General features: G+C 54.1%; 1 long non-coding RNA gene across 4 annotated transcripts; it reads right to left on the reverse strand.

Annotated features, from left to right (window-relative positions):
* Window positions 1-55: 55 nt before the first annotated feature.
* Window positions 56-25556, reverse strand: LOC103565429 (uncharacterized). 4 transcript variants are annotated; one of them, XR_011523147.1, is made up of 5 exons: window positions 25433-25556; window positions 12409-12507; window positions 7875-7978; window positions 1533-1667; window positions 56-480 (listed from the first exon to the last, which is right to left on the reverse strand). It is a non-coding gene; the product is annotated as an uncharacterized lncRNA (long non-coding RNA). The 4 variants fall into 4 exon arrangements; XR_011523146.1 differs by lacking the exons at window positions 12409-12507; window positions 25433-25556 and adding an exon at window positions 25162-25265 and having other exon boundaries at window positions 7885-7978; XR_011523145.1 differs by lacking the exons at window positions 12409-12507; window positions 25433-25556 and adding an exon at window positions 10130-11190.
* Between the last annotated feature and the right edge of the window lie 1918 nt (window positions 25557-27474).

Here is a 27474-nt window from a genome sequence, read left to right on the forward strand (position 1 = left end):
AGTAATTCATAATAGTATCAAAGGGTCAATGTTCAAATTTCCAACAGACACATAATTGTCTTTTTATAGTTTATCTAAATTTTGACCCGGATAAGGTCTACACATGGCAATCGGTCAGTATGCCTTTTGAGTCTCTTTTGGTCTACTGTCTTGTTTTGTTATTTATTCACTGGAAGAAATGAGTTTGCCTTGTGAGTTTGGCTCCATCTGGACTGTGCTGGTTGCGGCCCTGTGGTGTTGTCGAATGTGCTCTTCTGTCCTCTGTCCTGGAGATTGGTATTTGGAGGCAGGGGCTTGATCAGATTCAAGTTTGATTTTTTTTTTTGGCAAGACTACGTCAAGGTTGAAAACTTCCATCAGGTGGTACACGGTGTCTTATTTTCTCTTTCTTGTGATGTTCGCTGTCATTCAAGCAATTAATTTGTTAGGGACTGCAACTTGGTATTCAATTTCATTCCTTTTGCCTTTATTAGCTGGAAGCTGTCAACAGAAGAAAGTCATCATTTTCTATTATTCGGTTATGTAGTGACTCTGTTTGAAAGGGACTTTCAAAGTTTATCCTCTCCCTCAGTGAACTCTGGGGTAAGTGGTCCAGAGAGGGTAATTCCCTCACCAAAGGACACGCAGCAAATTAGGAGCAGGCCTAGAACTCAACCCAGGTCTGCCACGTCATGCACAGCCCTGGTCTGGAGGCAGCGCTATGGAGCAGAGATGGTTTGCGGCCTAGAACTCAACCCAGGTCTGCCACGTCATGCACAGCCCTGGTCTGGAGGCAGCGCTATGGAGCAGAGATGGTTTGCGACCGGGAGTCAGAGACCCAGACTTGAATCTAGGACCTGCCATTTCTAAGCAGCAGGGCTTTGGTCAGATCATGCAGCCCTGGGGGGGTCTCTGTAAGGTGGGGATAATCCCACCTCCTGGGGCCCAAGGTTCGCCAACCTTCCAGCCCTTTCATGAGGAGGAACTGGGAGAAGCCCAGCCCCGCCTCACAAAGTGGGGAGCGTGAAGCCAGCGCTCAGGTGCGTGGCATCTCACTTTATTGTGCACGGCACCTTCTAGACCTGCCGAGGCACCTGCCGTGCCCCCCAAGTGCCCGAGGAGAGGGTTCCTCAGAAAGCTCAGGCCTCTCTCAGCAAGGCGACGAGCTCAGGACTCGCCACATAATTGTGGGGCCACGTGCAGGGCCCTTCTGAGCACAGGCCCCGTGTGATGGCACAGGTCACAGGCCCGGAAAGCCGGCCCTGGAGGAGCTGCGTCCCAGCCGGCATGTGGCTACATCTCAGCCGACTCAACAGCACGTAGGTGTGTGAGTCGGGACACATTGGCCATGAGCAACACAAACCCAAATCCAACCAGCTTCAGCGAAAAGGGCTGTTTACAGCAAACAGTATTTAACAATTATAGTCCTGGAATGCTGTTTCATGGCTCTTGATCTATTCTGAGTCAACCCGTGGACAAAGCGGTACAGACTTGATGGTGGAGCAGAAGAGACTGTGAATGTCACTAAGAGGAACAATGTAAAAAGAACTTACAGCTGACAGGTGGGTTGTGAACCGGCAGAGGAGATGGGAGGCACATTGCCAACTTCTCTTTAAAGATAGATAAACTGAGGAGTTCCAATTTAGCTTAAAACCAAAATATATTCCTTAGAGCTGTTTGATTATAGTCTGCAAAAGAATACCAGAAAATTACCCAAATGCCTAAAATAACCTATCTGTACCAAAATTGTCAACTTACATCCCCACTGGAACAGAAGCTCCCTGAAGGCGTTTTTGCACCTTCCCCTGGTACCTAGCATAATGGACACTTTGTTGCCCTCAGTTTTATCAAGATATAATTAACATACAGCACTGGATAGGTTTAAAGTGCACAGCATAATGGTGTGACTTATATCTATTGTGAAATGATTACCACAATAAGTTTAGTTAACATCTACCATCTCATAGAGGTGCAAAAAAAAAAAAAAAAAAAAACAGAAAAAAATGTTTTCTTCCTTGTGATGAGAACTCCCAGGACCTGCTTACTCTCCTAACTTTCAAATACACCATACGGCAGTGTTAACTATGCTCACCCTGTTGTACATTACATGCCTAGGACTTATTTATTTCCTAACTGGGAGTTTGTACCTTTGACCACCTTCATTCAATTCCCCCCTCTCTCCACCCCCTACCTGTGCTAATCACAAATCTGATCTCTCTGGTTTTTCTTTTTCTTATTTTTTAGATTTCACATCTAGGTGACATCACACAGTATTTGTCTTTCTCTGTCTGACTTATTTCATTTATCATAATGCCCTCGAGGTCCACCTATGTTGTTGCAAATGGCGGGATTTCCTTCTTTTTTATGGCTGAAGAATATTCCAATGTATATGCCACACCTTCTTTACCCACTCATCCATCAGTGGACACTTAAGTTGTTGCCATGTCTTGGCTATTGTAAATAATGCTGCTATGAACATGGGGGTGCAGCTATCTCTTTGATATAGTTTTCATTTCCTTCGGATATATTCCCAGAAGTGGAATTGCTAGATCATATTACAGTTATTTGTTTTTTTTGAGGAAGATTAGCCTTGAGCTAACATCTGCTGCCAATCCTCCTCTTTTTGTTGAGGAAGATTGGCCCTGAGCTAACATCCGTGCCCATCTTCCTCTACTTTACATGTGGGACGCCTGCCACAGCATGGCTTGCCAAGTGATGTGTAGGTCTGCACCTGGGATCCGAACTGGCGAACCCCGGGCCGCCAAAGCGGAATGTGCGAACTTAACCGCTGCACCACCAGGCCAGCCCCATATTACAGTTCTATTTTTAATTCTTTGAGGATCCTCCATACTGTTTTCCATAGTGGCTGTACCAATTTACAATCCCACCAACAGTGCACAAGGGTTCCCTTTCTCCACATCCTCCCTGGCATTTGTTATCTCATCTTTTTTTTTTTTTTTTTTTAAGATTTTATTTTTTCCTTTTTCTCCCCAAAGCCCCCTGTACATAGTTGTATATTCTCCGCTGTGGGTCCTTCTAGCTGTGGCATGTGGGACGCCGCCTCAGCGTGGCCTGATGAGCAGTACCATGTCCGCGCCCAGGATTCGAACCAACGAAACACTGGGCCGTCTGCAGCGGAGCGCGCGAACTTAACCACTCGGCCACGGGGCCAGCCCTGTTATCTCATCTTTTTGATGATAATCATCCTAACAGGTACGAGGGGATATCTCAGTGTGGTGTTGAAGTGCACTTCCCTAATGACTAGTGATGTTGAGCACCTTTTCATGTACCTGTCAGCCATTCATGTATTTTCATTAGGAAAATGTCTATTCAGATCCTTTGCCCTTTGTTTATTATTATTTTTTATTTTTTGCTATTGAATTGTATGAGTTCTAACCCCTTATCAGACAAATGATTTGCAAATTTTTTCCCCCATTCTGTAGGTTGTCTTGTCACTTTGTTGGTGGTTTCTTTTGCGGTGCAGCTTTTTAGTTTGATATGGTCTCACTTGCTTATTTTTGATTTTGTCACTTGTGCTTTAGTTATCAAATCAAAAAGTCATTACCAAGACCCATATCAAGGAGCGTTTTCCCCATTTTCTTCTAGGAGTTTTATGGTTTCCAGTCTTACATTTAAGTCTAATTCATTTGGAGTTCATTTCTATAAGTGGCATAAGATAGGATCTATAATGGACATTCCTAACAGAGATGTTTTAAACTGGATACATGAACAGATAGAGGGATGAACGAGGCTCTAGAAAGGACACTGTGAGAACAAGAGAACAGTTTGCCAAGACAGACTCCTGGCAGATACCACAGTGGGTTCAGACGTCAGCCAAGGACAAACAGAGAGGGCAAAATATGTCCCCAGGCATTGGGCAGAAGGCAGTGGGCCTATTCATTTGCTCCTTCCACTGATGTCTATTCATCACCTCCGCTGAGGCAGACACTGGGCACCTGGGATACAGCAGCAGACATGAATCCCCCGGCCTCAGGGCTGATATCCGGGGTGAGGTGTGTGGAGAGCAGCCGTGGCCCCTGGGGGAACTGGCCTGTGCCTCCCCAGGGCTGCGTCTTCCTGGTAATGTGTTTATAATAACAATATTAATTGCACTAACAGCAGTGATCATTTATAGAGAAACTACTATATCTTAGTCAAGACAATTTCAGTTTTAAGTAAGAGAAACTCAACTGGAACTGGCTTAAGCAAGTAAAAAGGAAAATTTTGGTTTATGTATTAATTCCTAAAAATAGCAGGGGTTAACTAGCTTCTGGCATGGCTGGATCCAGGAGCTCCGAAGACATCAGCAGGACTGTGTCCTGCTCCATCTCTTAGCTCTGCTGTCCTCTGCCTTCATGCCACTGACTTCATTCTCAAGTGGCCGACGAGTGAAAAATGGCCTCTGATAGCTCCAGGCTAAGGATCTCAGCAAAGAGCAAGCACCTCTTTCCTTATTCGGGAAACTTCAGGGCACTGTTAGAGGGACCAGTCGGACTCAGGTCTTGTGCCTAGGACTGAGCCGGTACTTGTAGTCAATATTGGGCTGTGCCGATTGGCCCGGGTCTGGTGGCAGGCATGGGAACAAGGTGCGGTGGGGGACAACCTCATGTACTCAGTAGGGACCGAGGCTGAGAATGGGGGAGGGGTGGTTTTCCAAGGGAGCAGGGCAGCCTCCACAATGCCCCCGACAGCTCCCAGGCGCCAGGCACCAAGCTACTGTCAGTGACGCATCCCAACAGTCTTCCGTGGCGAGACCATCCTCATCCCCATTTTACAGATGGGGAAGCTGGCGCCAAGAGGCCGAGTGCCATGCCAGCGGCACATCCCTACCAAGCGGAGGATCAGGGAGGGGCTTCTTTAGTACCGGACAGACGGGTTAGCACAGACGGGTTAGCGGGGGAGGCCACGTTCTCTGCAATATGGCCGGAAGTCAGAGAGGATTTCACAGATTAGATCTAGTGAATGGAGGGGGAGATAAAGGGGAGTCATCTGATGAATTTGGCACCATCCCATCCACTCCCTCGTCCCCATGGCAATGGCATGGAACGCATCCATCCTTTTGTCCAAGCCTCGCTGCAGCAGCGTAGCGCAGACCCAGGATCCAGGCTGCCCGTGTTCCCTAGAAAACACAGGCAGGTGATCAAGGCTGCCGCGTTAACTTGGAGGAGGAATTCCAGGGCGGGAAGAGGGAGGTAAGGAAGGATGGCAGGCAGTGCCGGATGATGTGTGACCACACGGCCTCTGCTTTACGACAAACCCCGGGGGAAAGGTGCCTCGAATGGAAGGAGGAATTCACCCTCCCATCTCGTCTCCCACTGCTCGAAGTCTGTCCCCAACTCCCTCCCTCCACGCCTCTGGGTTGCGTTTTCCAGCCCCTTCCCTGAGCTGAGGTCTGGGAGAGGCCAGGCTCTGGAAAGGCAGCTGGTCAGCTTCAGCTGTGGAACTGTGGGGACCCACGGCTGTGGCTGAGGCACAGCCAGCGGCCAGGCGTCTGGTGGACGGGGAAGCTGAGAGACTCTGTAGAGGAGCACAAGCTGCATCTGACACACCCACATCGCAGCTCTGTGACTTGATTTCTCCATGCCTCAGTTTCCCTGGCAGTAAAATGGGGATAGCAGTACCTGCCCTTGGGTTGTTGAGAAGATCTGAGATAACGCACCTAAGGCGCTTAGTGGTGCCTGGCCCCCAGGAGGGGAGCCCGACTCGCTCTCAGTTGGTTTTGCCTGGGGGTCCCCAGGGAACGCTTCACTAAGGGTGCCGGCCTGGCTAAGCTGTACTGGCCAGGACTCTCAGTTGAGCCAGCCTGCAGCTGAAGGAAAGGATGTATCGGCTCGCAAAGCTGGAAGGCCCAGGGGTGCATCTGGCTTCAGCAGAGTTGGGCCCGGGGCCGGGGGGGGGGGGGGGGCGGTGGTGACTCCGAGTCCCAAGAGAGATGACCCACACTGAATTCACAGCACGAACATCAGGGAAACACTCTCCTTGACCTCCAAGGGCTGACCTGAGCAGAGAGAAAACCAACAAGGAGATGTGCTGAAGCATCTGTGAAACAAGAGGCTGGACTAAATTGGGGGTTACCAACTTGACATCCTCTGAACTTCTGCAATGGCTCCATAATTTGTTGGTCCCTTGCCAAAAAAAAAAAAAAGGAATCCGTTTTTCCTCTCCATGTCTTTATATGGGTCTGCCTACAGTGACTGTTAGCTCAGATAGTTCTGGATATGTCTTTCTTTTTTTTTTGGTAAGGAAGACTGGCCCTGAGCTAACCTCTGTTGCCAATCTTCCTCTTTTTGCTTGAGAAAGATTTTTACTGAGCTAACATCTGCGGCAATCTTCGTCTGTTTTGTATATGGGATGCCCCCACAGCATGGCTCGATGAGCGGTGTGTAGGTCCACACCCAGGATCCAAACCCACAAACCCTGCACCACCAGAGTGGAGTTTGCAAACTTAACCACTATGTCACCGGGCCGGCCCCTGGATAGTCTTTACATATTTGAGGAATACATCTGGTGAAGTAGACACTGGCTTCATGAATGCAGCCTGTTTAGTAGATATAATCTCTCAAACAGTGGAATCCACAGGGGAAAAACAAATGACATCGGTCCAGGGGGTGAAAACGTGAGGACAGTGGCAGCAGCTCACCTTGATAGTCCCTCCCAGCAACAAGGTTCTTGGGCACCAGGGTCCCAGGCACTCCCTTCTCAAACAGCCCCAGAGGCCCCTTAAGGAACACCCAAACACCATTCCTCCATTCCACCAAGGTCCATTCCTCCAGCTACATAACTGCCCCTTCTTGTGTTCCCTGTGCAAACCACAGGATCCAGCAGCCATGTGACCTTGGACAAGTCCTTCTACCTCTCCGAGCCTCAGTTTCCTCAACTGTAAAATGGGACTGACGTCTAGGCACAAAAATCGAAACATGCCCACATGGAGACTTGTACGTGAATGTTGAAAGTAGCTTTATTTGTGACAGCCAAACATCTGGAAACAGCCCAAATGTCCATCATCTGATAAACGGATAAACAAGCCATGGTACATCCATGTAATGGAACGCTGCTCAGCAACAGAAGGGAACAACCTGCTGATGCATGCAACGACATGGATGAATCGCAAAAAGGATGCCAGACGCAAAGCAGTTCACACCATGTGATAATATTTATAGGAAATTCTAGAAAAGGCAAAATGAATTCTAGAATTCTAGAACAAAGGCAGGTTAGTGGCTGTCTGGGGTTGGGGGAACTGACCATAAAGGGGAATGAGGGGACCTGAAATGTTCTACATCTCGATTGTGGTTGTAGTTACAAGGGTGTGCACATTTGACAAAACTTATTAGTTGGACACTTAAAATGGGTGGATTTTTATGGTATGTAAAGTATACTTGATTTTTTAAAATGAGACCAAAGAAACATTGCCTTTATTAAGACTTTTCCTATGACAGAAATCCAACTCTGGATAGTTTTCAGAAAAAAAAAAAACACATTGGCTCATATAATCAGGTTAGTCCAAGGGGTGCATCTAGCTTCAGGCATGGCTGGATCCAGGGGCTTGCTGATGTCTGGACAACATATTCTCTCCATGTCTCAGCTCTCTTTCCTCTTTGCTGGCTTCATCCTCAAGTGGAAAACTGGATGGCCACCAGCAGTTGCAAGCTTATATCCTATCAACCTGGCAACTCCCACAAAATGCGAATGCCTCTTTCCCCTTAATTGTTGCAAAGTCCCAAGGGGGAATCTTAGTGTCCAGCATAGGCTGCATGCCTGCTTCTATAGCGGGGCTGGAGGGGGTGGTCCCCTGAAGGAAAAGAAACGCATTATCAGAAGGGCCACAGAAACTGGGCAGGGAAAGCTGACAGATGGCCATCACATCTTTCCCCATAGCCAAGAAGTGATGTTGTCACCTGTTCCTACCTCCAGACGCCTCCACAGTGGCCAGGCCATCAGGGACGGGCCCCACACTCGTTCAAGGTCCAAGGCTGCTTTTCTGCGGTGTCACAGGCTTTGCCTGTTAGATACAAGAGTCAAAACAGAAAGCAAGTGCTAATCTCTTCCCCACCAGCCAAGCCAAACAGAAAGCCCTGCCTGTGCCGAGCCGTCTGGACCCCAAGGAGGCTGGCGGGGGAGGGAGGAGCTCCCAGCAGCTCCTCTGGCCCGGGCCCAGAGGGAACGCCTCGGAGCTGACAGTGTCCAGACTTGCAGGATGAAGCTTGAGGAGGGGAAGGATGCCTCTGTGGGCTCCTGGCCTCAGCAGGCCAGACCAGACCACAGAGGAATGCAGCTTCTCAGTCCAGAATGACCATCCCAACACGGTCCAGCCAGGGCGGGAGGGCCTGAGAGGAGACTGAAGGAAAGGTTGTCTTTGTAGGATCAAAGATGGAAGGCACCGCTGGGACTGAAACCTTGCTTCCTGAACTGCACGGTGCAACTAGCATTAACTGAGCATCTTCTCCCACCATACACCACCCAGAGTTCTCCGTGTCCTCCTGGAAGGGGAGGGAAAGGGAGCGACAATTTCATATCTATATTCAGAATAAGCCTAGAAAGTAGGCACATTGCTATAGCGCACTATTATGCCCAAGAAACAAACAGGGCAACAGGCTCACGGTGAGGGGCGGTTGCTTTACCCAAGGCCCCCAGCTAAGTGACTGTCCTTGATCAGATGCTTGGGCAAAGACTTGTTGCCACACCCCTGCTCCTTGCAGATTCCAGCTCAAGGCTCTCACCTCAGCCCCATAGCCCTGGCTTACCTGGGTCAGAAATAACTCAGCTTACCTAGCAGCCTAGAGCAATCTCCCAGCCCAGCTCCCCAGGGAATGCCTGAGCCAAGGCCCACTGCCCCATTTCCCACCAAGGTGCCGGCTGAGTCTGCCGGCCCAGCCACCCTGCTTTCTGGGAAACAGGTGAGCAGGACGTCGTCGCGCAGTGTGTACTCGGCTGCAGAGCTGGGTGGGGAGCAGGTTGAGAGCCAGACTGAGGGAGGAGGGAGCTGAGGCCCAGCAAGGGAAGGCGTGGCCGAGGCTCAGGCCCCCTCTGCCAAAGGGAGCCTGTGGGCCTGGCCCAGAGCCACGGGGCTCCAGCAAAGTGGCGTTCTCTGCTCCCAGCTCCCATCATGACCAAGGCAGGCTGCCCTCCAGTTCCGCAGACGAGCCCAGAAACAGCCGACTGCTCCCTGGAGCTGACAACGCGCCTGCCTGTTAGTTCCCTGCACTGGCAGCCTGCCCGGTGGCCCTCGGGCCAGGCTCCTGGCGTCAAGCTCTATAGCAAAGAGGGAAGGGCAGGGACACCCTTCTGGAGACCCAGGCACCCCTAGGAGGGGTCCTGACCTTGTAGGCACTGGTCCTGGGCATGGCCAGATGAGTAAGCCCCAGGCAGGGGTGTGCTCCTTCCTGGACACCTCTGCCACCCACCAACTGTGTGACCTGGGCCACGCCTCTTGCATGTTCTGAAAATGGGGCTGGAGACTGCCCTGCCCAGAGCTGGGATCCATGGCAGCACAGCAGGCTGAGCGGGAGCAAGCTGGGGGGCGAGGGGGGCCAGCTGTACAACTCAGTATCGAGGAGACTAAGGGATGATAATCCAGCCTCCTGGAGGAGCCGACACCCCCTCCATGAGACAGCAGTACGCGCCCACCTCAGGACACTGCAATGACCAAATGCTTAAGTATTAGTAAGTACTGTGATACGCTTGTTCTATCTCTATATGCTAATTATAAATAGCAATCATCACTGAAGGAGCACTGGGCTAGGAGTCAGAAGCTGCAGATCTAAACCCCAGCTCCGTACATCCTCGCTGTGCATCCTCTGATAAGTCTCCTGACCTCCCTAGCCCCGGTCCTCCGTCTGTAAAACAAGGACTGAAGGATGACTGAGCAGAAGAGAAAATAAGGGAAGTGAAAGTCTGCCAGCTGCCAGTGGTCACATCTCCTCGATGAGGCTCTGAAGGCAGAGCTGGAGGAAATCTCGTCCTTCTCTAACGTGGGGGCATGGAGCCGGATCGTTCTCTGGCTGCTTAATTAGTCAGCCGAGGAACATGAGAAAAACAAAAACAAAGATACCAGTCCCTGGGCGCCCCCCAACCCCCAGCAATTCAGACTCAACTGGTCTTGGGTGGGGCCCAGGCACTGACTTCTTTTTAATGCTCTCCAAGTGACTCTTACATGTGACGGGGGTCGAGAAGCAGCACAGCAGCCCACTTAGAAACCAATCAACCAGGATGGAGGCCACATGGCTAGCATCCTCCTGACAACTTCATCGTCTTGGTTGAGAGAGACCCAGGGCTGCTCCAACACCCCGCGAGGTCGCTGAGCTTGCTGGCTGGAGGCGAGCAGCCGTGGTCCGCGGCACATCCCACTTGGCAAAAAGAAAACAGACTTTCTGGCTCCCGAGGGCACAGGGCCATTGCTCAAATGGGTTTTGAGCCTCGCCCCTTTTAAAAGCCCCAATCCTGCTAACTGGGTGGGGGTGTACATGCATAGGGAAAATGCTGGAAGGATCTCTTTCATTAGCAGACATTATCTCTAGGTACCAGCATTTAGAAGCCTTTTCATCCTTTTGTATTTTTGAAATGCTCTAGAGTGGAAGACAATTCTTTTATAATTGGGGAAAAAAGAGTAATCAGTCTTATTTTTGATGTATTGCCTTCTTGAAAAGATTGCTGTACTTTCTTCTGCAAATGTTTTGGGGTAAAGAATGAGGCACACGCTCAGGAACAAGGAGGTTTGGGGGGCCGGAAGGGCAGGGCAAAGGGACCCCAGCGGGGACAGATGATTTGAAGTCAGCAAATACTTAGCTGATGAAGGATGATGGAACGTGTTGCATTGCTCTGTGTCCATTGCAGATTGTGAGAGTCTCATTTCATGAGAGCTCCACCCTGCAAGAAGGGTCACCATTACCCCCTCTCTCCCCTCAGAGGGAGGAGCTGTCCCTTCCCCTGGGAGGAATGCTGAGGCTTCTGAGCAAACCCAGCCCCTTCAACACTGTCTCTGGGACAGCTGATGTGGAGGCACAGCTGGCACAGCAGGGTGGTCAGGGTCCTGCCAATGCCACACGCAGTGGCCGTCTTCTGGAGCGATGAGAGCTTACGAGTCGGCACCTGGGAACCTTAGAGATATCTTGAGGATGAATTTCCCCTGCTGCCCCGTGAGGTGGATGGAACCCAGGGTGGGCAGGGGGAGCAGGCCGTCTTGCCTGCCACCTGTTCACCTCCCCCATCTGTCCGTCCACAGGGAGGCCACCTGCCCAGCCTCAGTAAAGAGGAAGACTGTTGCTGTGGGATTTGCTGATGTTCTTGTGGGTTGGGGGGAAAGGGGGGGGGGCATGTCACAGACTGGTACTTCTGCTTCTTGACAATCCCCCAGAAACCCCAAATTCCCCCAAGATAAGCCCTTGGCTCAGCTAAAATATGTGTGGGGTGGGGCTGGAAAAGGTAGGGGCACCTGCTGAGCATGGAGGCACCCCAGAAGGTGAAATAGGGGTAGAGAAAGCAAGCTCCAGGGTCACAGCAGGGGGAAGACCTTGAATCCACTGTATTTGCAAAATGGCCAGCTTACCGGGTCTCAGAGAGTGGACTGATGCGCCTTCTATTTTCAAACACTGCGCAAGTTTCTGCCCAGGTGCCCCTAAACCATTCCAGCTCCTCAGGAAAGATGGGGCGCCCTGGCCAGCCCAGCACTGCTGCCCTTGCCTTAACTGGCCCTGAGGCCACCCTGCACCTGCACTTCAGGACCTTCACCGTACACAAACCGAGGAGACCCTGCATTCTCCTGGGCTCTGTTCCGCACAGGAACATCTCGATGCCCAGCCCTCATCAATCCTCCACCAAAAAAGAAATTACAAAAATATATGCAAATCGATGCATTGGCCCAATGAAATTGTTTTCATCAACAGCAAGTCCCCACGGCCTCTCACTTCAGGAGGATGGGGGAAGAAATCCCAATGGGACCCCGGGAAGCACTTCCTGTCCCAGAGCGGCCAGGTGGGTGCGGGGCGGGTTGGCGGCTGCTGCCCGATGCGCACTGCAAGAACAATAAGGATTTTTAGGGGCATTATGACTGAGTCAGAAAACACAGCTGCCCCTGAAAGTCCCTCATTTTTCTTGCTGTCCTTGGGCACTCTCCAGGTGAGTACGCAGTCGCCCGGCTGGCTCAGGTGAGCCGAGGTGGAGATGGTGTCCCCAGACCTGACACTGGCCCACTCCCCACAGTCCATGGAAAGCTCTGTGGTGGGTGGAGTGGCTGCAGGGTCTCCACAGTGGCCAGCTTTGCTGCCCCCAAGGCACGCCCAGGAATGACCAGCCTTTGCTCTGCCCAGAGCCACTTGGCACATGAGCCTTCTGCCCACAGGGAGCCGTGGCCTAGAAGGTGGACGAATGGATGCAGGGAGACCTGGGAGAAGGGGCAGCTGGCCCTTGTCTTCATGTGGGGCAGCATGGACCCACCTTGCAGGGACTGAGTTCCCGAGAGGCCAAGTGATAGTCACAGGCCTGACGTGATGCGTGAGTGGAAGAGAGCAGCTCCACACTCCTCAGAGGCCAGACCTGGTTCAGGTGGAGAGGAGAAAACGTCAAGGTGTGTGTGTATGTGTCTGCCCAAGACCAACGGGGCCAGAAAACCCAGGGGAGGAGCTGCTCAACTCTGGAAGAACAGCTGAAAGTCACACGATTCCAAGAGGCACTGGACCTGAGCTCTGGTCTGCCTCCCTCCAGCAGTCGCAGCCTCAGTTACCCGCTCTGTAAAATGGACCCGGGAGCTCAGCTCCCGCCAGCACTCTCCCATTTCAAAGCAAAGGCAAAGGGGGGAAATTCCAGGCTTTCAGCTCTGACATATAAGCCCAAGGGACTGTTCCCGAAAAGCTTAAGGTCATAGATTCTGTCCCAGGTGGGAAACAGGAGGCTGCAGCCTGAGACCCGGCTCGCCCTGAGGGAGCTGCTGCTCGCCGGCTCAGGCCAGTCCCTCTGCTCTACCATGTCCACCCCACCTTCATCAGCGTGAGCCTGGGAGAAGGCGACACTGCCTGGGCCTGAGGAGGAAGGCGGGTCCCCACCTACCCCCCAGAAAAAGCCTAAGATGGGTAAAGAGAAGCGCAGACTTCTGGTTTGTCCCAGATGGTTTTCGGGTTCAAATCAACGAGCTCATAGACTTTGCTGGGAAGCACAGCCTGGAAGAAACTGCGGGGAGGGTAAGGAGGATGGTCAGAAAGTGGTCAATGAGAAAGGGCCCAGTGGCGCAGCGGTTAAATTTGCAAGTTCCGCTTCGGTGGCCCAGGGTTCACTGGTTTGGATCCCGGGTGCGACACGGCACTGCTTGGCAAGCCATGCTGTGGCAGGCGTCCCATATATAAAGTGGAAGAAAATGGGCACGGATGTTAGCTTAGGGCCAGTCTTCCTCAGCAAGAAGAGGAGGATTAGTGGCAGATGTTAGTTCAGGGCTAATCTTCCTCAAAAAAAAAAAAAAAGGACGACAAAAGGGACAGTGATGGACTTTTTTCTTATAGGAGGATGAAAAGGGCCTCCAGAATAAGGCAGTTTAAGTCCTCCTTAATGGGAAGATCCTTCTGCCCCCAGGACCGGGCGTGGCCCAGAGCAGCAGAGGCTCAACTCCCAGCATCAGGATCCCCATCAAGAAGGCCCCAGCAAGACACTCACCACAGACCCCAGGGCCTTTCTGACTCCCCCAAACCCCACGGCACCAGTGGGATGGAATGCAACCCATCGGTGGTAACTCATCCCCTGAAGCCAGGCCATTCCACCCAGGGCCCCAGCTTGGCTGGAATCTGCCCAGCTGGCCGCCAGGAGCCTGTCCCAGCCAGCCCAGCACTGCGCCCACTCCTCGAGGTCCTGCTGTGTGTGCAGGACGCGCAGCCTCTCAGAACACGGGTGGTCCCTCTGCATCCCACATCCCATAGCAGACAGACAGACCTGGCGCCAGTCAGCTCACTCGCCGTGTGACTGTGTCTAAGTCACCTTGGTTCTCTGCGCTGCGGCCTTCACATCTGTAAATGGGAGTCACAAGCCCACTCTGCAGGGTGGTGGGAGGACTGAAGGAAAGACAGCACCCAAAGTGCTCAGCCAGAGGCTCTGAACAGAAGTGTACTCCTCTCTCCAAGAAGCTTCCCTCCTGCCCTTGGACCCCAAGGGCAGGTACTCCTGGGACTCTCCAAGGATTCGGGCCCTGGGGAATGCTCCCCTCTCAGAAGAGCACCTGGGACAGGTGTCGGAGCACCTTCCCCACACCCCAGGGTCCTGCCTTGGTCACACTTGGAGGAAGCGTGCCTGGAGCCCCCACTGCCCGGCTGCAGCCCCAGCCCTCTCAAAACTGTTATGGCAACCGTCACCTCGCCCAGAGCTTTCTGGCCCAACCAAGATCACGGCCATATACTCCACCAGCAAAACCCAAGCTGTCCCCACATGCTAGGATGGCAGCTGTCTGAACCATTCAACAACACGACCGCATTGGCAGCCCTGGCTGTGCACAGCCTGTGCGTGAGCGGGTGCCGGTGCCTGGGGAGCCCTGGGCAAGCTACTCAACCCCTGAGGCTTCTGTCTGCTCCTCAGGGGACCAGTGGGGCTGTGGGGAGCGGTAAATGAGTTTATGCCTGCTGAAGCTTAGAACCGTGCCAGGCACAAAGCATCCGTCAGGGCTAGCTATCAGGACTGTCCCCTCTGTTCTTCAAGACTCAGTTGACCTCTTCCAGGTGAACTTTCCTGACCCCAGCCCCTCCCTGGGTTACAGCCCCTTCTTTCTCCCTGCTCCCCCGACCCCACACTCATCACACTGCTTTACCTACCGGCTCTCTGGCAGCACGGTCCCGGGACCACCTGTGTCACACTCACATGCACTTATTAACATAGCTGACCGAGGGTCCCTGGAGTCTGCATTGTAAACAGACTCCTCGAGTGGTTCTCAGGGACACCCAAGTTTGAGAACCACCGCTCTGGGGCATCTTACTACCAGAGTACAGGCCGTCTCGAGCCCAGGTGTTCAATAATGAGTTCTGGGGAGCTGCCCCAGGCAGGGGCCAGAGGATCCCCTACCCCCACGCCGTGCCAGGTGTGTGAAGGTGACCCACCTGGGGCTTGGCTCTGAGAGCAGAGCTGACCCGTCACAAAACACCAGCCCCCAGTCCAGGTCCACAGGCCTTCCCTGAGCCCTCGCTCTGTGCCCGGCCTGTGCGGAACACACGCTGATGACCGAGGGGCTGCCCCTTCTGCTGGTGGCAGAAAAGCCATCAGGGCTTGCAAGGGAGCTGCAGTGAGGCAGCTCCACTCTGTGAACACAGACTCCCTAAAATAGCCAGCAATCCACAAAACCAGGATGAAGGAAAAGAAAGGCCAACCAGAGATATCAGCCCTTGTTTGGAATTTGCTTGAGAGAGAGAAATATGTGCCAGTCCCACCCTGACTAGGGCAGGAGGTGGTCAGGCGAGGGCAGCAGTCCCAGAATGTCTTGGGGGAATCCTTGCTACAGAGAAGCCGCTGGGCCCAGACAGGGATGCTGGGGCCTGGGGCAGGGGCTGGCTAAGAGGTCTGTCCGGGGCCAGAGGGGCCAGGCCTGCTTTGAGTCAGGGGCCAAGCTTCCCTGGCAGAGAGAGCCAGGTGTGGCCAGATGGAGGGACGCTGCCGCCCGGGGCACTCAGCTTAGGGGGGTGGGCTCTGCAGGGTCCTGCCCTCCGTCCAGCCACCCACCCAGTCTGCCCCAGGCCAGCCCACCATGGAGGTGGGAGCCAGAGGGCTAGGCTGGATTTGAGCCCCTGCTGCGGTGGAAAGCCTTCTTGGACTTGCTGACCCCATCTACCCTTGCTGATTCTTCCGGGGCCGGGATGAGCAAAGTCAGGAGACCTGAAACTCATCCGTCAGAGTCCCTGGGCTTACAACAACTCCTCTCTCTGCCAGAAATTTTTTTCCTAAGAACACCTCGGCTCCTCAATGCTCACTCTCACCCCCTCGGTTCTCCCCACGCCCGGCAAACGCTCCAGCCCTGCCTGGCCTGAGGCTGATGGCCATCGTGCCTTGGAGTTGGCTCAGCCGCCAAAAAACTCATCCGTGGGCAGGGGCCTGAGTGCCCCTTGGCAAGGCTGGACCGGAGCCCGAATGTGTCCGTCCACACAGATGCGTGCGCCTGCTAACAAGGCCAGTCCAGGGAGGGCAGTGCCTTCCTCTCATCCACATTTCCAAACCATCCAGAAGCCAAAACTAGGACTGGGTGCCGGCATTAGAGCCGCAGCTTTTCTCTCTTTTTAGCAGACTCTACGGAGGGAGGGAACCAAGACAAGGAGACAAGGCACACAGACAGCGGGGCTAACAGCCTGGGGAAGAGAGAGTCTACAGTTAAGGATGCATTCATCCTTCTCAAGGAGTCAAGCAAACTTTGGGCCCACAGGCCAAACCCGGCCCACAGCCTGTCTTTATAAAGTTTTATTAGAACACGGGCCTACTCTTCCACGTATGTATTATCTATGGCTACTTTTCTGCTACAACAGCAGGGCGGAAGGGCTGCACCTGAGACCCCATGGCCCTCAAAGCCTAAAATATTTACTATTGGGCCCTTCATAGACAAATTTTGCCAATCTCTGCTCCCAAGCAGTATACACTTGGCTCCTCACATGTGCTGGGCACGGAGCTTGGCACCGAGGATGCAACAGTGAGCAAAACCTGCTGAGCTGGTTCACGGCCTGGCGAGGGAAGGGCTCTGAGGGCCGTGGGGCCTGCTGTTTGGGCATCTGGCCCACTGGGCAGCTGGACCCTCATTCAGCCCATAGGCTCCTCCTATAGCTGAAGGACAACCAGGCCCTGGAAAGCTGGGACTCTGCCCCCCTCTCAGGGCACAGAACTGCTGTCATTTTCATTAAGCTGATGCTCCTACTCCAGGGCTGCCGTCTCTCACCCCAAACCTTCGGGCCATGTGTGTTCCAGCATTTTTCAGGTTTTAGAAAGGTACTGTGGTGCGTACACCACATATTACGCAACATCCCAGCAGGGCGGCGCCCGTAATCAAACACATTAATATCTCTGCAGTGAAACCCATGAATATTCATACTCTCCAAGACAAATATAGACTATCACAGTCTCAAGTCACTTTGGGTCAATTTGTTTTCCCACGAAATTAGTTGCAAAAACAACTTTTGGTTTCCCGAGTTTTTTGGAGTTCAGAATTTCAGATAAAGGATCGTGGGCCTGCACCAATACCAGCTACAACGTGCAAAAGCTGGGTCCCGACTTTATTCGCGGGTCTTGGCTGGACATTCCCATCCCTGCAGACCGCCCCTGGGGCTGCCTGGCACAGAGAAAGCACACACACAAGGCACGCAGAAAATACGAACCAAGTGAACTCATGTCACCGTTTCTTTTTGCTCGAAAGAACAGCGACTAACATACTGGTGAAAAATGTAGAAAAGTAGTATTTAAACCCAACCTTCGTCTGCCTGCTCCACTGCCAGGAGCAGAAGGAAGCCAACGTAAATGAATAATTTTCCAACCCCATTTACTCGGGACAAGGAAAATAAACTGTTTTCTGGTCACTTTGCTGCCTGAGGGGCAGACACATTAGGTGTTTGGGGGCGAGCAGGTGAGTGGCAGTCGCTGAAACGGAAAACCCAGGATCTTTTTTCCCTTGTGTACTTCCTCAGAGCCTGTCTGGGGCCAAAGTTTCATTTGGAAACCTAAAAGAATTTCTCTCATTGCAAATTCCTAACAGCTAATTAGAAAAATGTACTAATTGGATAATCTGGTTTCAGATGTTCTAATTATACCCCTCAGGATGGGAAAAAGCAAAAGAAAAATTTGTGTCTTTATGATAAGTTGTATATAACTTAACAGCACTTCTTCCCCAAAACTATAAAATATCCAGAAAGTATAAAGTTAAAGAAAAAATCACCTCGAACCCTGGGATAGTAGGGACACTGAAAGAATATTTTAACACAGTTTATCTATAAACGGATGAGCCATCTCCTATAAAATGTATTAAAGGGTGATCTCTCTGAAAAGATATTTCAGCCATCATTTCCATCAGATGCCCTGGAATTAAGTGGATTTTCCCCCTTTTTAATGCAACATGGTTTGAGCCTTCTGAAATGTCATACCGTCTATTTCTTAACAGAGCAAGTGCTCCTACTCCCATAAATTTCCTCATCGCCTGAGATTTCTAAACCCCATATTGGGAAAGAGGTTCCGGATACCACTGGTGATCTCTCTCTACCCAAACACGGGGCAGATTTCTAGGACTTTACTCTGAGATTGGGAAATGGTTTTTAGCTGAAATGGTCCAGGGGTCAGAAGGTGAGAGCAGACGGCTGCGTGGGGAGGGGCCAGGGGCATCCAGCTCCCAGACAAGGGCCCGCAAGGCTGTCCACTGAACGTGGGCGGGGGCCAGGCAAACCCTCCGTGACCTCCAGGACTAACTATATTTAGTCAGGGCTGACTGCCCCAACAGGGAGGGGCCTGGGGGAGGCGAGCAATGCCACCTGTGGACGCCGGCGCCTGCAGCCCTGCCACGGCCACGGAGACGGGCTAGGACAGCACGACTCCTGGTGGAGAGGACACGGGCATCCTCTCTCGAGGTTCCTCCAGCCTCTGTAGGACACGTGCCACCCACCCGACAAATATCCTCTGCCCGACAAAGGAGGGACCACGCCACCAGGCAGGCAGGGCTGCGGAGACAGAAGAGAGGGATGGCACTGCCGCTGGCCAGACAAGTTAGTTTCACTTCCTGGTTTTTCTCCAGGGTCGCCTCTCTCCCTGAAGGGAGCAAATGTACTTTAAAATGCCAAGAGAGAAAATCCTCACAACTGTTCCTTGTCATTTTCTCTTTTTTTTTTTCCTGAGGACACTGTTTTCCTCTGAAGACCGGGTAACAGGCTTTGGTGAAAACCCCAACTGCGTAACTTCGGTCCCTGAGGCGGCTCAGCTCTAATATGATTACACATCTAAATGCAATAAACGGGGCAAAGCGGTATTATTTTTCTGGGAAAAACCAACATCATAAAAGGGTCTTTATTGAATCAAGGGCCCGTGAACTGTTCTCTTGCCTAATTATGGCTCCCAAGTGAACGAGGCTGGGTTTCCAGGCAGGAGTCCTCACAACTCCCCGGCCCAAGGGGCAATATTTGTCACGACTTGTTTAATCACAACAAAATCCACCAAAAGGACGAATAGGCAACGGAGAAGCCGAGGTAGGTGGGTCACAGCCCCCTCCCCTACTCAGGCTCTGGAAACAGGGGGCGCTGGTTCTGGGGTCTACTTCTATTTTAAGGAGTGGCCTCCCTGCTCCATCCCCACCCCTTAATCCAAGTCAGGATCGCGGACCCTGCCCTCCTCCACTGTCAATGCCTAAGTGGTTTTCCAGCATCCCGGCACTGCCCACCTCTATCCCCATCTATACAGAAAAGGCCTACTGTCGAAATGTGATCTTTTGCCAGATGGTAGAACGTTCAGCGACTTGGCCAAGGTTAGCGTGCACCCAGCCCTGAGCGACAATGACGGCTGGCTATCACCAGACAGGGGAGGAGAGGGAGAGAGACTCGCACGAACCAGCTGGGAACAAGTGGTCTGGTTGACTCTTCTCAAATATACAGTGGTCTGGCCAGGCGAGTTGGAGACCAACATTTTGCTTATATGCAAGTCCTGGTTCCAAGTATCTGTTTAATCACCCTGAAAGTTTCAAGAGCAAAGACACATTTTTTTTTTTTCATGTTCTTAAGCTCACACAGCAAGATCCGTAGGAAGAGATTCAAGGCAACATTATCCCGACTCTCCCATTAACCTGTCCCCTCAGATAGGCTCGAGCACAGCACCGGCTTGAACTCACCCCGGGAGACACTTCTGCCCCCTCCCCTCCAGGCTGTACCAGGCAGGGCTCCCTGAGGAGGCAGGAACCACCCCCACACATACAGCAAGGACTTGCTTTTCGTCCAATGTTTTCTCCCCAGATAGCTTGCCAGGCTCAGGTCGTCCTTCCTTGAACTCACTGGGGTTTCTTCACTGGCCCCACAGGCCCTGGGATGAATTATGGTGTCACTTGAGAACAGCCACCATATCCTCCCCCCACCCCCAACCCCACGCGCCTGGCATTTCCCAGAGGCATTCTCATTTGATCCTCATATGGTAGTACGAAGTGGGCATGTGTTACCATAGATGGGGAAACTGAGTCTCAGGAAGGCATGTCACTGATGCAAGGTGACCCAGCCAGTCCATGGGAGAGCCTGGTTTCCCTGCAAAGCCAAGGCCCTTTCCCCAATGCCTGCCTTGAGCAGGAAAGCATTCTGTCTTCCACCGACCGTCTCCTGGAAAGCTAGGTGCCATCAGCATCTAAGCGGCATTGTGATTTGTTTTCAGAAGGGTGAGGGGAGGGGGTCCACTTTACAATGGACGTGGAGAAAGAGACAGAATTAGAAGACCAGAATTGAAGCCTCCATCACCAAGAAGGAGAAGCCGGCATTTCCCCTTGAACTCCACACACCCCAGGGCAGAAATCCAGTGAGAGGAAGCGAGTTTCATGAGAATGAACCACAAAGTCTTCACAGACTGACCCAAATTTCCCAGCTGCACATCTCCAAATCCTTGCCCTACCCCTCCCCACCAGAGCCCCAGCTTCCAACCTTGTGCCCTCCTCTGCACCTCCCGGCTCAGAATCTTAGAAGAATGTTAAGGCTACAAGAGGTGTAGACGGTATTCAGCGCAACCCCCAGCTTGACAGAGAAAGGGGCTCTCGGGCCCAGAGTAGCAGAGCTGAGATTAAAATCAGGCAATGGTTCTTTCCACATAGCACCTCCCTCCCCAGTCCTCCTGGGCAGCAAACACAAGGGGTCTGGCTACAGGGCGATTTCAAAATTCCCCAGTCCCTGCCAAAGGGAGGAGGGAGGGAGGGAGCTGCGCAGTGGGTGAGAAGTCACCTGCTCTGTGTCCATCTGTAAGCCCTGCCCACTGCCCAGGGCCAGCCAGGACTACTAAAGGCCCTAAGGCACTGAAAAGATTATGGTCTATCTCCAGCTCCAGATTGAAACTTCAAAATAAAAATATCACCGAGCCATAAAAAAATATAAGGAAGTCCAACGAAATTCTGATTTTTATTTCTCTCGCTGATCACTCTGCAGCATTTATTGGAATAGCAAATTATTTCCTTCTGTCCTCCCCTTTCAATTCTGTACCCTGCTTGACTGGCCCCACTAGAGTGTGTTGAACTTGCCCACTAGGTCAACGAGAGAGCAAGCCAAGAGCAGTCGTGGCAATTCGCCTTTCCTGGGGACCTTTCATGAAATGTGCTGTGTTAGAATCGGAGTTTTGGGGCCTTGCAGGCTGGATGCATTGCAGAGCAGATGTGTGAGGTGGCCACATCTGCACATGCAGGGTTCCTTTAAGGACTCTGTGCTGGCTAATCCAGACCTGTCCACCTCCTGCTCCACAACTCCCTGGCTGCTGGCTCCCGACCTGGGAGGCCCTTCCGCACTGGAAGCCTGGGCAGCCTGCTTCTGCGGCACCAAAGGCAGCTGTGAAATCCCGCGGGAGACTTTCCTCAGCTGCAGAGGAGTCAGAAAAGAAGAAGGGGTTCCCAGATGTTACCCCCACCTTATGATGACAAGGCTGCTGTTCCCAGTGGGTGAAGTAACTTGCCCAAGGCCACACACTAGCAAGCAATAGAGACTGCCAGACGCACAAGGCAGAGGCCTCCATCACTGCACGCTACTCAGCCAGTGCATCTACATGCGCAGATTCAGAGAAAGAGAGCTGAGCAGAGGACCAGCGGCCCAGGGTCTCCTGGTGTGCACCAGGCACTGTGCCTGTGCTTTTCACACAAGCCTCACCACGACAATACACGGTGAGTATCATGACCCTGGATCACAAGGGACACGGTGAGTATCATGACCCTCGATCACAAGGGAAGAAACGGGCACCGAGAAGTTACTTGTCAAAGGCCACCCAGCTGGCAAGTGGCCGTCAGGACTCCAACTCGAGCACATCTGGACCCAAAGTCCACCTCCATGGCCCTCACACCAGGCTGCTTTGAGAAAAACCCTCCATGGACCCCAAACTGATCCCTTGCTTCTGAGACAGCACTTTGAGGGACTTGTCACAGATGAGAAGCGCTGTTCTTTTGTATACAAGAACTGAGACAGGCCAAATATTTACCATCCCGAGCAGAGCGGCAAACAGGCCTGGCAGCAGAGCCAGGAGTGAGGGCAGGCTGTCGCTATACAAAGTTAGGGACGGAATCCTGACGATCGCTGAGGGTTCAGACAGCTCCGCTTTGGGCAAAGGGGCGCTGAAGGAGACCAGGTGAAGTAGCTCAAAGGCCCCCCCACCCCCGGAACAGCTGCCAGCAAAACCCTGGAGGGGTTCCTGACTATCAGAATTTCCAGAGTTGCTAGGACTTGGGTGTGGAGATGAGAGGGTCAGCTTCTCCCAACACCTCCTCTGTCAATCCAGTCCTATTGGACAAAAATTGATCTCTTTCATAGGTTGGGATTTTATTTTTCTTAAAAAAAAAAAACCTACAAGCCCAAAGTTAATTATTCACCAGGTTGCAATTTACTTAAGAGTTGAGGGAATGCAAGTTTCCTCCCAGTAGGCAGGGCGAGGAGTCCAGCTGGATTTTTAGGAGTCTTCCGTGGGTCTCCCTGGGGGTCTGGCTAAAATCCTTCCCTCCCACCAGCTTTCCACCTTGCATTTAGCTGCTTCCTGAGGACGGCTCCAGGGCAAACAAGGCTGCCGGTTAAGCCACTTCCCCCCACAGAGGTGAACGCAAGGCCCGAGGTACCCAGCTTAGAGGGATGGACTGGGGGAGGGGGAGGAAGAGGGCATCTGCTTCAGGAAACTGAGAATTCAAAAGGGACGGCAAAATCAAAAAGCTCTCAACTAAAACACAATTCCGAACTACAAAGATTGCTAAATCAAAGCACAAATTGGCTGCTGGAGGCCAGGCCAGCCCACTGCGTAGCTGATTCAATCACATTTTGCAAAGGAAAAATCCCAAGAAGGAAAAACCTAATCACTCACTTCCCCCAAAGAAATGAAGCGCCGAGCCATTTCCAAAAAATCGGTAAAACCCTGATCAGCCCCCGACAACCACGGGACACAGCCTCAGGGAAAACGGCCAGCAGCCTGGACCAGGCCAGGGGCGGCTGGGGCGCTGCCAGGCTCCTGATGCCTTATTCTCAGTGACTTATGTCCCTCGTCCAATGTGCCTGTCCCCTCCAGGGTGGGTGCGAAGCAGCCAATTCTGCCTGCTTTTCCGCATCTCCTTGCTCCAGCCCAGTTCTGCGGGTGTTTTATGACCACGTAATATTCTGGAGCTTTCCACCTCATTTACTTTAAGATACTGATCCCCAGGGCTGGGAGAAGCGTGGGTTCAAAGGGGAACTTTGTTTTCCCAACCTGATTCAGTTTCCCAACTTGATGCAACTCCGATTCCCTCGGAAGAGAGCCTTGTTTCTTAATTAGGGCAAGGCCTCCAGTGGAAGCTCCCACCAGTCTCCTCCTAGATGATTTTGCCTCAGAATGGAGATTTTGTCAAGATGCTTGCCTGTTTAGATATACGGCCAAAGAAACTCTTTCCTCCCATAATTCTGGCATCTGCGGCGTGTTCCACTGACTACGGCATGCAGGACAAAACTCAGGACTGAAAAAATGAGGACAACTACAGTGCAGGGCTGTGCCCACCCCTGGGCTCACAGGCCCTACCCGGCCTCAGTGACCCCACAGACCTCCACACACCTGGCTGCCCTCCGATCAGGCCCCCACAAGGCCATCAAAACAGGGACAAAGGCACTGTGGAATTCCTGCAAGGTCTACTCTACACTAGCCCAAAGAAGTCGGGGAAACCTGTGGAAAAACCTTCCAGAATGGCTCTTTGCACAACTTTGAGAGAGGTGGGCCAACCTAGTCGGGCTGGTTTCTCTCTCTCCCTCTTCCCTGTTTCGAAAAACCTCTCCTCTTTTCCAAAGCCAGGAAGAAGGGGCCCCAAGGTGCCTTATTTTGTCAACTTGCCCTTCACACCCTTCAGGTCACCTCACTGCGTGTTCCCAAATGTTTTTCCAAGGCCCCCACTGCTGGGACAGCCAAAACACAATAGAAACAAACAAAAACAAACGAAAAGTTCCAACAGCAGGCAAACCCGAGGTTTCAGGGGTTGGTGGGGTTTTTCTCCTGGGTGGATAGAAACAAAGCTATTGGGAGAGAGTTTAAGGAGACCGGAATCTCAGCAGAAAACTTGAAGAGGACTCTGAGCGGCCAGCATTATGTTGCATATGTCAGGGAACAAAAGGCCAGCCATTCACAACACATCCACCAAAATCCATCTTTAAAGAAATGGGGGGAGGGAGAAAAAGGGGCTTCCCACTCCCCGGCGGCTAGACCTCCACATCCCGTCCCGTCTCCCCAGGGGCAGCTCTAGAAGTCGGCCGGGTCCTCCCCACCCCCAAGCTCAAGGTTGCCGCCCTGGAAAGCACAGCAGGGCAGGCCCCGGTAGGCGAATGCGCTGGCCCGTTGGGGAGGGAGGCCGTCTCCCCGCTCACTCCAGGTCTGCCCTGTGGGGATGCGGGAGGACACGGACCGCATACAGGGACCGACTCCGATTTCCGAGCGCGTCCCCATTGCTCCCGCGAAGCACGGGGATCCCTTGGAGCGCCGCACAGAGCCCGCGACGAGCGCGCCTTGCCACCCCTGCTCCGGTGTGGCCCCGGGAGGCGGCGGCAGGGCCGGGGTGCAGACCCCGCGTGGGCGCCGAGGGCGCGCGGGCCCGGGAGGAAGTCGGCCCGGCCCGAGGAGCGCAGAGGAGCCGCCGGTCCCGGGGGCCGAAGACTGGGACTTTGTAGGCCAGTTGAACTGACACCCTCATCTCGCCCGCAAAGACCCAGCCCTCAGCTCCCGCGCGTCTCGGAGTTTGGGGTGCGGGCGCGCCCCTGACGGGCTTCCGCGGGCCGGGTCGGGCCGGCCGCTTCCCAGCGCGCTCTGCCCGCCGAGGCTCCGAGCCTCCCCAAAGAAGGCACCCGCAGGCCCTCGGCCCGCGCGCGCCGAAACCAGCCCTCGAAGGGTTACACGACGCTCGGCGTGCGCCACGGCTTCCAGGCCGCCCCCGGGCCGCCGCCGCGCAGGCCGCGGGACAGGGCCGGGGGCGGGGGTGCGGGCGCCCAGCCTGCCCCCGGGCGAGCGCAGGAGTCACCCGCCGAGAAACTTCCCCACGATCCCGCGCCGCCTCGTTACCTGCGCTCCGCTCCAGGGGCGCCGGGCCGGCCCGAGCCGCCTCCCGCCGCAGGCCGCGCCCGCCGCCGGGGGTCGAGGGAGTGGCTGCGGGCCGGCCCGGCGCCCCGACGTTCCGGCGCCCAGCGCGCGCCTGCCCCGGGCCGGGGCCTCATGCAACCTGCCCGGGTCCCGGGGGCCGCCGCCGCCCCCTCCCCAAAGAGAGCAAGCCCGGCGCGGCGAGGAGAGCAGCGCGGCAGCGAGACCCCTCGAAAGTCGGGGGAGTTCCGCTCGCCTGCTCGCGCGGCCCGAGCTGGCTCCACGTGCTGGTGACACATCAGGAAGGCTGCGCGGCCCGCGGCTCCCGGCGGGCGGACGCGGCCAGCGCCCGCCGCACCGCCTCCCGGAGCCGAGCGGACGGCGCCCCGCCCCGCCCTCCGCCCGCCCGCCCCTCGGCGGCGCCGCCCCGGCCGCGGCGCCCGCTCCGGCCCCCGGCACCGGCGCGAAGACGCCCGCGCGCGGCGGGGCGGCCCGGGGCCCCGCTCCTCACTGCCCGAGCCGCCGCGGGAACGGGCCTGGCGCGGGCCGCCCGGCTCGACAGCCTCGAGCGCCTTCCTCCCGGTCCCGCAGCCCTTCCCGCCCCCGAGCTCCAGTAATTTTCCCTTTTCCTCCTCTGACCGGTCCGAGCCGCTGCCAGCGCTTCCTCCCGCGAAGGCCGGCGCGGAGGGCCCCCTGCCGGCCGCTCTGCTCCTGGACTCTGTCCCCGCCCCGAGGGAGCGCTCCCGCGGCCGGCCTCAACCTCCCCACCTGGAACCTGGAGCCGGCCAGGCCCCTCTTGCGGGGCTTTGGAGGCAACCCAGCGAGATGCGAAATGGAAGGCGCCCAGCCTGGTACCCCGCAGCATGCTTTCTTCAGATGTTAATTTTGTGTTTTCCAGTTGCCTGCACACCTCTTCCTGGCGGTGCTTTCTGCAAAACCTGAGTTCCTCTAGGGGGACTGTGGGCAGGGAAGGAGGGTGGTACAGAGAAACTTCGAGGCCGAGGGGGAGCTTTCCCAAGATTAGGGAGGGGTCAGAGGTCGGTGGAATCCCCTTTGATGGGGACCCCCTGCCCCGCTCTCTCGCTCTCTCGGAGACGCCAGAACGTGGGGGAGTAACTGCGTGCCTTCTCTGAGACCAGTCTGGAGCATCCATAGGCCTCTGCCAAGATCCCCATCCTCAAGATGGCCAGGACTCCAGGGACTATGAATAAGGGAGTGATGGGGAAGCCCAAATAACGACTCAGTTCCCCCACCTCTCTTCAGATGGAGCCTTGAAGTCAGATTTAAGAAAATAATGAGACATACCTGTCTGTGGCCTGACATAGAGATTGGCTTTGTTCCTGTCTTCTCTTTCCCAGCCTCACCATCCAAATCATGCCTTAAAACCTCACAGCGGTGGAGGTTGAGGGGTTTATCAGCTCGATTTGCTGCCCCTCCCACGGCCCCACATCAGGATTCTAGGGCAGGACAGACAGATGCGCAGGAGCAGGTGCTCCCAGGAGAGAGCAGCTCTTGGGGGGCTGGAGGGCAGATGGCAGCCAGGTGCCGGCAGAGGTGCCCAGTGCTAGGGCAGGGCAGGCCCCCGGCCCCAAGCCTTTGTAATCCCCATTTTGTGGGAGCCCAGGATTAGAAGGAAGAAAGAGGAAGATGCCCTGACATTGCTGGTGATGCTGCCGATGCTGGAGGGGGTCTGGGGTTCGCGGTCTACTTTCTCTTCTCCTTTTATTGCTCTCTCTAAATCTGACAAACCCTTTGGATCTCTGAGACTGGAGAAGCGGGTGTCCTGGGGGGATGAAAGGGCAGGGATGTAATGGGTTTACCCCAGCTCTGATCCCAGAGAAGCCCGCAGAAGATTAAGATTTGCTCCCTGAGCTTGAAATCTCCCTGCTACCCCCTGACCACATCAAAGGACATGGCTGTGGGGGGCACCTAATCCCATCAATGGAATCAAAGCTGGACAAGAAAGGAAATTCTGCAAACTTGGTGCAGCGGCAGGACGCAGCTCACAAGAGAAAGATAAATACCAGGGCCCTGGCCTCCTCCACTGGGGGTTACATCCCAAGAAAGATCCTGGGCTGGTCCACAAGCAGACAGGGCCTGTCCTTTGCTTCCTGAGGTGGTCGGTGTGGGCAGGTCAACCACAAGAACTCGGAAAGCTGGGCAGTGGGACTGGGCTGCCTCCAGGGCCAGGAAGGGACCCTGAGAGGGGCTGGCACTCGTTCGTGTCCCACAATTCTCTTGGCCTCCAGCTTCGAGAAGGTGCTTTCACAATGACACTCTTCACCACCGGTGTTCCCC

The sequence above is a fragment of the Equus przewalskii genome, chromosome 10 (assembly GCF_037783145.1).
Source record: "Equus przewalskii isolate Varuska chromosome 10, EquPr2, whole genome shotgun sequence".
Classification (NCBI taxonomy): Eukaryota; Metazoa; Chordata; class Mammalia; order Perissodactyla; family Equidae; genus Equus; species Equus przewalskii.